Raw genomic sequence first — 12,684 nt, 5'->3', positions numbered from 1 at the left:
GAGCACCATACACTTTATGCTTACAGACAAACAAACACCAACAGCAGCTTCGGCCAACATCAGTATAAAGTGTATAAGCACCTTAAAGAGATTCTGTCAGCAGGCTTATGCTGTCCTATCTCAGGGTAGCATAAACTAGTGACAGAGAAGCTGAACAGAATGATGCAACACTTAAGGCCCTATTCCACGGAACGATTATTGGCCATATTCAGCTGGTATCGGCCGATACAGGAGATAATTGTCCTGTAGAATAAAAGGCAACGATCAGCCGACATCGTTCATGTCAGCTGATCGTTGCGTCGTTTGTCTTTCAAACATGAAAGACAAACGACCAGGATAGCAGCGATCTGCCGCCGTTGCTCTGTGAAATAGGAGCGGCGGCAGCAGACCGCCACTATCCTCTATAGGCTGCCCGGACGATCTAGCGATCACACGGGCAGCCCCCCCGCAGCTCCCCACGGCCCCTCCCGCACTTACCTGCCCGCTGCTGCCGCACGGAATAGCGGCAGCAGCGAGTGGGGAATGAGGAGCAAATGAGAGCTAATAGCGCTCGTTTGCTCCTCACTGTCGGCCCATGGAATAGGGGCTTTACATTGTTCTGTGCAGCTGATCCAGAAATATTCTCCTGAATAACATGGACAATAAGTAGTCCTCTCCATTATGTGCATGAGCCCAGTAGTCCTCAATATTCATGAGAAGCAGAAAACTCCGCCCACCAGCTGCTGTGCATAGGCAGTCAACTGTCAATCAGCAGCTGTGGGGCGGGGGGAGGGGTTTGGCACAAATCCTATTCTCCAGCATATTAGGAGAACGGCTGAACAAAATTATGCAAGTAATACATAGATCTGTTTAGCATTTCTGTCATTAGTTTATTCTGCCCTCATTTAAGGTAGCATAAACCTAGTGACAGATTCCCTTTAAGGTGCACCATGTCAAATGGTGAGGAGCCATCTCCAACTTTGACAATATGCATTATTCTGGGCTGTGATACAACTGGGACACCATTATCCTCACCAACATTATCTTCATTTAAGATTTGAGAATCAAACGAGTGTTTCATTAATGAGATAAAATTAGGTTCTCTTTCACACACAGGCATCATTTCTATCTCTCCACCAGTGTGGAATTACACACTGGATCTATACATCAAAATCCATCACTATATACAGAAGCGACACTATACACTGGGATGTACAGAAATGACACAGTACTTCACATCCACAACACATTTACAAAGATACTATAAAAAGGACAGTGTATGAAGACTGACAGAATACATTAACAAGAGAGCTTCATCAGGAATGAAGTCAGAAGCCAATCTTGAGTGACTATGATAAAGGAGGACTATATGTAATAAATGTAAGTGAGGTGGCCATGTCACTCGTCGTACAGTAGCGAACGCTAGACAATGAAATCTTTCTTCTTTCTGCTGCTGAGGGTGCTCACCCGCTGACCACCATTTCTTGACCTAGATCATTCATCCCCATTAGTTCCAAGGATTTTCTTACAGATCTAGGACATTCTTGGGAAATGAAGCCTGGGACTTTATCTACAAGATCAAGAGGAACTAATATAAATGTAGTGATTGAAAAGCCAAGTCTGTTCCCGCTCTATTTAGGCACCCCACATGAGCAAAAGCTATTTTTTGGAGAAAAGTATCTTTTAATGTGATGTCTATGATCATAAGCTGCGGAAACTGAGTAAGGTTATGTTCACACTTGGATTAACAGCGTCTGTTGCATAGCATCGGATGCTGTTAAATTGCCGGCTGCTGGGCTGCATTCAGGACGTTCCTGCAGCTGATACCTCTGTACCCACTGCATGAACGTTCTTTATTTTAACATTGACTTGCAGGCACCATCGGGTGTGCCCGCAAATCAATTAACCATTCACTTCAATGCAAAGTGTGTCCACCGCTGCACTTTACATTGTGTGAACAGCTATTATTTCCAGATGCTATTCATTGAACAGTGTCCTGAAATAATAGGTATGCACATTATTTTAACGCCCGTTCTAAAGAACGGGTGGTAAAATAACGAGGTGTGAACACAGCGGGCAGCATTGCATTAACTTCAATGCAATGCCGCCTATGCAGTAAAGAACGGATGATGATTCTATTGCAATTAGTGTCCGTTCTTTACATAAAAACAACATTGTGTTAACATAGCCTAAAGGTGAAAAGAGTAAAGGTAAACAAAAAGAATTAGAAATGTATGAAGAGTTAAGTCAGCGTGTAAATATACTGTGCAATGCTGGACATTATGGGGGACATGTATCAACGGGCGTACATTTTTTTCCAGCGGAAAGTGCCGATTTACGCATGACTTTATTTGAAAATGGCGAATAAAATATTTGCACTTTCCGCCGGCTACGCCGGGGAGGGTGTGTGAAGGAGGTGGAACGGAGGGCGCGGACTCAGAGTCCGCGCGATTCACCATTCGTTCCGCCAAAAGATACGCCGAAAACCTACTCCAGTCTTCAGCTGGCGTAGGTTTTCGGCGGTGCGCACCGGAGCGCACGGGATTAATGTAGAGGCAATCCGCCTCTACATAAATCCCCGTAGCGCCGGAGATGCGGGGACATTTTTAAGTCCGGCGTAAAAAACGTCGGACTTAATAAATGTCCCCCTATGTGGGCAAACAGAATGGTCCTAAAAAGGATTAAGTAGCTGCTCAGAAGAAACTAGACACTATAGGGGAGATTGATCAAACATGGTGTAAAGTGAAACTGGCTCAGTTGCCCCTAGCGACCAAACAGATTCCACCTTTCATTTTCCAAAAAGTCTGTGTGGAATGAAAAAATGGAATCTGATTGGTTGCTAGGGGCAACTGAGACAGTTTCACTTTAAACGATGTTTGATAAATTTCTCCCTTAATGTATACATTCTAGTACAGGTGTATATTGGGAAGGGTACCCTGCTGTTCCTCCCACACAGAGCCCTGCCATAACCCAGGGGAGCAGAGCTATGAACATGTATTGATCACTTTTACCAACCTTCTGTTGCAGAATACAAGGTTCTGACAGGAATCCGAGAAATCGCCACAAATAGGAATTTTCTCATAGAGCTGATGAGGCACCTTCAAAATAACCCTGTGACCAATAATCCAGCCTTTATAGACAACAGCTTGAGATGAATTGCTATGAGGAAAGTCAGATGGGAGTGGATCCAAGTGAGGTAACTCTGCAAACGGTGAAACAAATGATACTTTATATTTGTTGGCTACGTGACCAGAGGCAGTTATTCAGTCTTTGCACTTTCACAATATGTATATATTGATAGACGTAAACACATACACACAAAGTTAAAGTCTCCACCAGTGCCAAACCGTTACCAATCACAAAGAAAGTACAGCATTTGTAAATATTTGTAAAGATGGAGAAAACACAAAAACTGCAATACAAAAAAACACAAACAACCTGATCCGTATCGTAAAAAAAAGGATCTCTATCAATATAAGTGAACAGTAACAGGAGGATCTGTATCAATATACAAGTGGAGCAGAATGAGAGCCTGTATTAATACATAAGAAAGCAACAGGAAGACCTGTATCAATGCACAATAAAAAGAAAGAAAAGCAAAAGGTGACGTGAATCAATACACAAAAGAAGCAGAAGGAGGACCTGCTACATTACACAAGAAAAGCAACAGGCTGATCTGAATCAACACACAATAAACAATTGGAGGATCTGTATCAATACCCAAGAAACAACTGGGGGATCTGTATCAATACACAAAAAAAAAGTAACAGGAGAATCTGTATGAATACACAAGAAAAGAACAGGAGGATCTGTATATACATACAAGTGGTGCCTTGGATTACGAGCATAATCCATTCTGGGACAGTGCTTGTAATCAAAATCCACTCTTAAACCAAAGCAAATTTTCCCATAAGAAATCACTGATCTGCAGACAATTGGTTCCACACCCCAAAAATAATGATTATTTATTCTGAATAACATGAAGAACAGATGAAACAATGAGAAACAGCTGAATATGTAATATTATAAGTTACTGTACAGTACAGCAATCAGCATGTGGTATGAAATGTATAGTAACTGCATAAACCTGATAACACAGCAGCAGTTTGTAGATACAGGATGGAACTGCAGATCCCCATAATGCAGTAGTGTAGTACAACAGGCTAGAATAGAGAAGCAGGGCTGCTGTCAGAGGTCTGTGTGGTCACATGACAGCAATGGGGAAGGGGCCTGTGCTCAGCATGGACCAATCAGGACTGACAGAGACTGCAGGGAGCATGAAGGAATGAGCAGGGCAGATGTGAGCACAGTATAGCAGCACTCTCTATCCGGGGAGAGAGAGATTACAGCTATGGAGAGATTACCTCCACAGTCCTGTCCCCTGATGCAAGCCCCAGCCTGAAGTGGATCTGCTATGATTTTGAAGGTGAGGGACACTTCTTGTCAGAGTTCAGTGCTGTAGACCACGCTATGCTGACCATGCCCCTCCCCAACTCGCCCTCCCACCCAGTACAGGGAGCTCTTAAACCAAGTCACAATTTTGAAAAACTGAGCTCTTAAACCGAAACGCTCTTAAACAAAGTTACTCTTAAACTAAGGAACCACTGTATATGTAAAAGAAAACAATAGGATGCGCCGTTTCAGCACATAAGAAAATCAACAGAATGATCTGTACCAAACCACAAAAAAAAGCTACGGAGGGACTATATCAGTAGATAAAAAAGCAACAAGCAGTTCTGTTTTAACACATAGAAAAACAGCAGGAGGGTCTGTATCAGACAGAAGTAGGACCTGTATCATTCCACAAGAAAAGCAATAGGCTGAACTGAATCAACACAGAAGAAATAAAACTGCAATTTCTGTACCAATACAAGAAAATTAACAGGAAAATTGGTATCAATACACATGAAAAGTAACAGGAGGATTTGTATCAATACAGAAGAAAAGTAACAGGAGGATCTGTATCAATACAGAAGAAACGTTACAGGAGAAACTGTATCAATACAGAAGAAAAGTACCAGGAGAATCTGTATAAATACAGAAGAAAAGTAACAGGAGGATCTGTATCAATACAGAAGAAAAGTACAAGGAGGATCTGTATCAATACAGAAGAAAAATATCAGTAGCATCTGTATCAATACAGAAGAAAAGTAACAGGAGGATCTGTATCAATACAGAAGAAAAGTACAAGGAGGATCTGTATCAATACATAAGAAAAGTACCAGGAGGATCCTTATCGATACAGAAGAAAAGTAATAGGAGGATCTGTATCAATAAAGAAGAAAAATAACAGGAGGATCTGTATCAACACAGAAGAAAAGTAACAGGAGGATCTGTATCAATACAGAAGAAAAGTAGCAGGAGGATCTGTATCAATACACATAAAAAGTAACAAGCAAATATGAATCAATGCATGAAAAGTAATTGGACATTCTATAACAGTACACAATAGAAGCAGCATGAAGATACAGAAGAAAAGTAACAAGAGGATCTATATCAAAACAGAAGAAAAGTACCAGGAGGATCTGTATCAATACAGAAGAAAAATAACAGGAGGATCTGTATCAACACAGAAGAAAAGTAACAGGAGGATCTGTATCAATACAGAAGAAAAGTACTAGGAGGATCTGTATCAATAAACATTAAAATACCAAAAGGATCTATATCAATACATGTGAAAAGTAAGAAGCAAATATGAATCAATTCATAAAAATAACAGGAGGATCTGTATCAATACAGAAGAAACAAACGTAACAGGAGGATCTGTATTAATAAACATGAAAAGTAGCAGGAGGATCTCTATCAGTACAGATACAAAGTAACAGCAGGATCTGTATCAATACACATAAAGGCTATGTTCACACTATGTATGTGTGCGGCTGTATTTTTTATGCGGCTGGAAATGTGCGGCTGAAACTACGCCCGTGAGAAAAAATAGACATGCGGCTGAAAACATACGGTCATTTACTTGGAAATCTGGTTCAACTAAAAATAACAAATAAAATCTTTAGAAAGTGATGCAAACACCTCTGGATGCATCTGGGAAAGCAGGGAAACAGTTTACAGGAATCGCTATTACCAGAGTTTGCGATCCTCTGCAGTAATGCCGATGTCTCTCATGGTTAATATATTTAAATAATAAAACACATTTTCGTTGTAATAAAGTCCCTTTCGTTGTTCAATAATTAAATTTAAACGAATCCATCATTTTGCAATTAAATATACTGATAAAATAAAAATATATAAAGGAGGTATGCGATCCCTAGAGATACAGTGCGTGTGATAGCGATGTCCCCACTTATGTATATCAAAAACGAACAACTATATCAAAGGCTCATAAGTGGTAGACTTGACACTGGATAATGTAGTGAAATACACTTTTTATTAGATAAGCAAAAAACAGCAGTGCTTCATATATACAGTGAAAAAGATTTATTTTAGAAGGCAAAAATAGCATCCATATTGGGTAGCAGATAAGCGGTACATAGATCGGTAGGTGGGTGGGTGTTCACAGTAAGAGTGGCTATTTCACCCTACCTTACTCTAGAAGACCGCTGGGACTTAAGCAACCTTAGTGCCCAGCGGAAAATGTCCCTATTCCTTGATAAATGAGAACGGTTCGTTTGGGGGTGAGAAGGTCGTCACCTCCTGTCGTTTGGTATCAGTCTTGTGTCTGTGTAGTATATTGTATATCAATACAGGGCTGTGCAGTATAAGTTCAAAATAACATAAGTTATGATAGACACTGAGATCTAGAACAGCATTTTTAGTTAATCCACAGTTTATCCGACGCGTTTCCCCCTTGGGTAGGGATATCTGGGTTCATCAGGGATGTTTAGTGTGTGGATGGTCAGCCATGTAATAGATCTGGTGAGGATAAGTACAGACAGTGTATCAGTACTATGTTATATTAGCATGAATGGATGCCTAAAAAGATAGTGAAAATGTTACCTCTCAAACCTGTCAGCTTGATGTGGTGGTTATTGCACAGGGATCCGTTGATTATAGTGTGATGAAACTAATGGTTCAATATTGATGTTGTCGTCAGCCACTGGCAGTAAGTGTCGGTATAGGGTAGCAGGATGTTGCCCGGATCGCTACAGGTAAAGGTGCCTATATAAGACAGGTGTGGTCCTATGGGTCATATGCGATTCATATATGCTAATAGCCGTAAGGATATCATAGGTGTAGTTTGCATACCTGTGACTAAAGTCTGTCAAAGTCCCTCCATGGTGAGGAAGATGTAAGGATAAAGATAAACAGACCAGGCACTGTGCGTCCCTCCTAGATGTGAAAACATAGATGCCAGAATTTTATATAGATACCTGGATAATATGGTCAGGAGCCATGAGGGGCAATGAGGGTAACACTTACGTTTAGATGTAGAGGGGAGTGCCGACGTGATGCTTGTGACAGCCGATGTGCGTCTGATAGGGCCGGCGTGTCCTTAAGACCGCATGGCTGTGTGGGCGTAGCGGCGATGTGATGACGCGGAGACGTGGTGACGTCAGTGCGTTCTGCGCATGCGCGGTGCGGAGGTTGAAACCTATTGCCCACAACCGTAGAGCGCCCTTAGTATGTAATGGATCTGATGTAAGATATCGTGAAATCGCGGTAATGTAGCATATATTGGGCATAGTGTAGATGATAGGTTGATAAATGGTTAAGGAAGCGCCGTGCTGGTACATTGGTTGTAGGATCAACGGATCCCTGTGCAATAACCACCACATCAAGCTGACAGGTTTGAGAGGTAACATTTTCACTATCTTTTTAGGCATCCATTCATGCTAATATAACACGGTACTGATACACTGTCTGTACTTATCCTCACCAGATCTATTACATGGCTGACCATCCACACACTAAACATCCCTGATGAACCCAGATATCCCTACCCAAGGGGGAAACGCGTCGGATGACCTGTGGAATAGCTAAAAATGCTGTTCTAGATCTCAGTGTCTATCATAACTTATGTTATTTTGAACTTATACTGCACAGCCTTGTATTGATATACAATATACTACACAGACACAAGACTGATACCAAACGACAGGAGGTGACGACCTTATCACCCCCAAACGAACCGTTCTCATTTATCAAGGAATAGGGACATTTTCCGCTGGGCACTAAGGTTGCTTAAGTCCCAGAGGTCTTCTAGAGTAAGGTAGGGTGAAATAGCCACTCTTACCGTGAACACACACCCACCTACCGATCTATGTACCGCTTATCTGCTACCCAATATGGATGCTATTTTTGCCTTCTAAATCTTTTTCACTGTATATATGAAGCACTGCTGTTTTTTGCTTATCTAATAAAAAGTGTATTTCACTACATTATCCAGTGTCAAGTCTACCACTTATGAGCCTTTGATATAGTTGTTTGTTAATAAATATATATATATATATAAATAAATGTACTGTATATTTATATATATTTATTTTTTGACAGTATATTTAATTGCACAATGATGGATTTGTTTAAATTAAATTATTGAACAACGAAACTGATTTTATTACAACAAAAATGTGTTTTATTAATTAAATATTAATTAGTACAGGAAGCTCCATTAAGCCGTTAATTCATATTCCCGGTAATAGAGCATTCTGTACTAATCAACACTTTACTTTAATTAAAACATCAAATGTTTCTTCTAATTATGTTATCACAATAGCATTATTAGAAGAAACATTTTGAATTATATGTGCGCTCAGCTGATTGGCTGATCGGCTGAGCGCACATATAAAGAGCCGGTCCGCAGCACAGTGACAACATTGTGCTGCGGACCAGCGAAGAGGACACATCGGGGTGAGTATAAAGCTCTCCCCACCCCCTCCCCAGCACTGCACCCATCCCAGTAAGGAAGGGGGGGTCACTTAACCCCTTTCTTGCTGGGATGGGTGCAGTCTGACATCAGTCTGGCCCCCAAGGGGTTAAGGGGGATGCAATACATCCTCCCTTAACCCCTTGGGGGCCAGACTGTAAGCAGCGATCTGTAAAGATGCTGCATACTGTAAGGAGCACAACACCGCTCACAATGATGGGTGTTGTGCTCCTGTTTGTGTGTTTTTTGTGTGTTTCTCCCTTTTTGTTTTTCAGATATCTTTATCCTGTGGATTACGATGACCAGCGGTTTTTGGTGGTTTTTTTTTATAAAATGGTCAATGAGGGGTGTGGGGTGTTTTTATTTTAATTTAAAAAAAAAATTCACTTGTGTGTTGTCTTTGTTTCTTTACTTTATAAACTTAGTAGTGGAAGCCGTCTAATAGACGGAATCCATTACTAAGTCGGGGCCTAGTGTTAGCCGGTATAAAATGGCTAACACTAACCCCCCATTATTACCCCAGTACCCAATGCCACCAGGGGTACTGGAAAGAGCCGGGTGCCAGTGGTCCCGGAGCGTCAAAATTGGCGCTCCTGGACTGGGACGGCAGCAGGCTGGTAAGATTTAGGCTGGGGAGGGCCTAAACCAATGGCTCTTCCCACCCTGGTGTTACCAGGCTGCTGTTGCTTGGTTTTTAACCCGGCTGGTTATAAAAATAGGGGGGACCCTATGCGGGTTTTTTTTAAAATAAATAATTTAAAAAAAAAATAACCAGCCGGGTTAAAAACCAAGCGACAGCAGCCTGGTAACACCAGGGTGGGAAGAGCCATTGGTTTAGGCCCTCCCCAGCCTAAATATTACCAGCCTGCTGCCGCCCCAGTCCAGGAGCGCCAATTTTGACGCTTCGGGACCACTGGCACCCGGCTCTTCCCAGTACCCCTGATATCTGGCTAGTCCTGTGTTTTGAGACTCTTTAATGAGGCTCCACGGACTCCTCTTTTGCATACTCATGTTTCCCAGGGGGCAATGCACCTAGGACTTCACTGCATTGAGCGCTTTCATTAGCAGCCGGCAGTGTTGTCATTTGGCTGTTCTCCCTGAGTTCAGCAATCTGTTTCTCAGTACCCCTGGTGGCATTGGGTACTGGGGTAATAATGGGGGGGGGGTTAGTGTTAGCCATTTTTTACCGGCTAACACTAGGCCCCGACTTAGTAATGGATTCCGTCTATTAGAAGGCTTCCACTACTAAGTCTATAAAGTAAAGAAATAAAGACAACACACAAGTGAAAAAATTTTTTTATTCAAATAAAAACACCCCCACACCCCTCATCGACCATTTTATTAAAAAAAACACCAAACAACCGCTGGTCATCGACGTAGTCCACCGAATCCGACGTAATCCACTGGATACCGATATCTGAAAAACAAAAAGGGAGAAACACACAAACAGGAGCACAACACCCATCATTTTTGTTGTAATAAAATCAGTTTCGTTGTTCAATAATTTAATTCTAACGAATCCATCATTGTGCAATTAAATATACTGTAAAAAAATACATATATATATAAATATACATTTATTTATATATATATTTATTTTAACAGTATATTTAATTGCACAATGATGGATTCGTTAGAATTAAATTATTGAACAACAAAAGGGACTTAATTACAAAGAAAATGTGTTTTATTAATTTAATATATTAACTATTAGAGGCATCGGCATTCAGCATTATTGCCGGCTATTTTTGAAGTACTCCGTACGGACCGCCTGTCAATCCACGGCCGTGAATTTGCACAGTTCCAGCCGCAAACACTGGTCTTGTTCATTTTTTACAGGTCCGTTTACGATCGGGTCGTAGGCTCATACATAGTGTGCACTGTGCAGCCGTATATCATATACTTTCCAGCGTACTCATGAACCAGAAAAATACGGCCGATGATTTGCCGCCCGCAATACAGCCTCACAGATACATAGTGTGAACATAGCCAAAAAGTAACAAGCAAATATGAATCAATGCATGAAAAGTAATTGGACATTCTGTAACAGTACACAATAGAAGAAGCATGAAGATACAGAAGAAAAGTAACAAGAGGATCTGTATCAATACAGAAGAAAAGTACCAGGAGGATCTGTATCAATACAGGAGAAAAGTACAAGGAGGATCTGTATCAATACAGAAGAAAAGTACCAGGAGGATCTGTATCAATACAGGAGAAAAGTAACAGAAGGATCTGTATCAATACAGAAGAAAAGTAACAGGAGTATATGTATCAATACACATAAAAAGTAACAAGCAAATATGAATCAATGCATGAAAAGTTATTGGACATTCTGTAACAGTACACAATAGAAGCAGCATGAAGACTTGTATCAATACAAACAAAATACAACAGGCATATCTGTGTCAGTATACAAGAAAGCCACAGGAGAATCTGAAAAATAAAAAAAAGCAATTGGCAACAGGAAGATCTGTACCATTGAACAAGAAAAAAACAGAAGGCAGACTTGTATCAATACACCAGAAAACAGATGGATCTGTATCAATATCCCAGACAGGCAACAGGAGAACCTGTATCAATACACATGGAAATCAACTGGCAACATGAGTATGTGTATCAATACACTAGGGAAGCAGAAGGAGGGCTTGTATCAATATAGATGAAAAGCAGGAGGTCTTGTTTAGATACAAAAGAAAAGCAACAGATGGATCTATATTAATATACTAATACACTAGAAAAGCAACAGACAAATCTGTATCAGCAACCAAGAAAAGCCACAGGATGATCTGTATTAAAAAGAAGATATGTACCTTTATTAATACACAAGAAAATTAAAAGGAGGATCTGTATCAATACACAAGTTAAGCAGCAGGAAGGTACGTAACCATAGACAAGGAAAATGTGGACCTGTATTAATACAATAGAAAAGCAACAGGAGGAACGGTATCAATAATCAAGAAAGTCAATGAAAGAATGGTATCAATAAACAAAAAAATCACCTAAACAATTTGTATAATTATAACAGAAAAGCAACAGACAGATCTGTATCAACAGGTGGCTCTTTATCAATACAGGAAAAGCAACAGGGAGATCTGTAGTAACACAAAGGAAAAGAACAGGTGTCTCTGTTTCAACATACAAGAAAAGCAACAGGCACATCATATCCATAAAGAAGAAAAGCAACAGGCACATCTGTATCCATACACAAGAAAAGCATCAGGCACATCTATATCCATAAAGAAGAAAAGCATCAGGCACATCTATATCCATAAAGAAGAAAAGCAACAGGCACATCTGTATCCATACACAAGAAAAAAAAACAGGCACATCTATATCCATACACAACAAGAGCAACAGGCACATCTGTATCCATACAGGAGAAAAGCAACAGGCACATCTGTATCCATACACAAGAAAAGCATCAGGCACATCTATATCCATACACAATAAAAACAACAGGCACATCCTTATCGATGCACAAGAAAAACATCAGGCACATTTATATCCATACACAAGAAAAGCCACAGGCACATCTGTATCCATATACAAGAAAGGCAACAGGCACATCTATATCCATACACAAGAAAAGCATCCGGCGCATATATACCCGTACACAAGAAAAGCAACAGCCACATCTATATCCATACAAAAAAAGCAACAGGCACATCTGTATCCATACACAAGAAAAGCTAGAGGCACATCTGTATCCATACACAAGAAAAGCAACAGGCACATCTGTATCCATACACAAGAAAAGCAACAGGCACATCTGTATCTATACACAAGAAAAGCAACAGGCACATCTATATTCATGCAAAAAAATCAACAAGTACATCCATATCCATACACAACAAGAGCAATAGGTACATCTGTATCCATAC

General features: G+C 40.6%; 1 protein-coding gene across 14 annotated transcripts in view; it reads right to left on the bottom strand.

Annotated features, from left to right (window-relative positions):
* ATP2B2 (ATPase plasma membrane Ca2+ transporting 2) overlaps positions 1–12,684 on the bottom strand; it is a 192,472-nt gene that overhangs the window by 138,845 nt on the left and 40,943 nt on the right. For 12 of the 14 annotated variants that reach the window (XR_011362613.1, XM_069966472.1, XM_069966479.1 and 9 more), the window contains exon 2: positions 2,995–3,181. The exons of 1 other annotated variant lie outside the window; for it this stretch is intronic. The gene's annotated coding sequence lies outside the window, so the exon portion shown is untranslated. Of the gene's footprint in view, positions 1–2,994; positions 3,206–12,684 lie in introns of all 14 variants that reach the window. One more of the 14 variants, XM_069966475.1, reaches the window with a different exon arrangement.

The sequence above is a fragment of the Dendropsophus ebraccatus genome, chromosome 4 (genome assembly GCF_027789765.1).
Source record: "Dendropsophus ebraccatus isolate aDenEbr1 chromosome 4, aDenEbr1.pat, whole genome shotgun sequence".
Taxonomy (NCBI): domain Eukaryota; kingdom Metazoa; phylum Chordata; class Amphibia; order Anura; family Hylidae; genus Dendropsophus; species Dendropsophus ebraccatus.
Note: the sequence above shows the minus strand (reverse complement) of the source record. Positions and strands in the feature narration are given on the sequence as shown.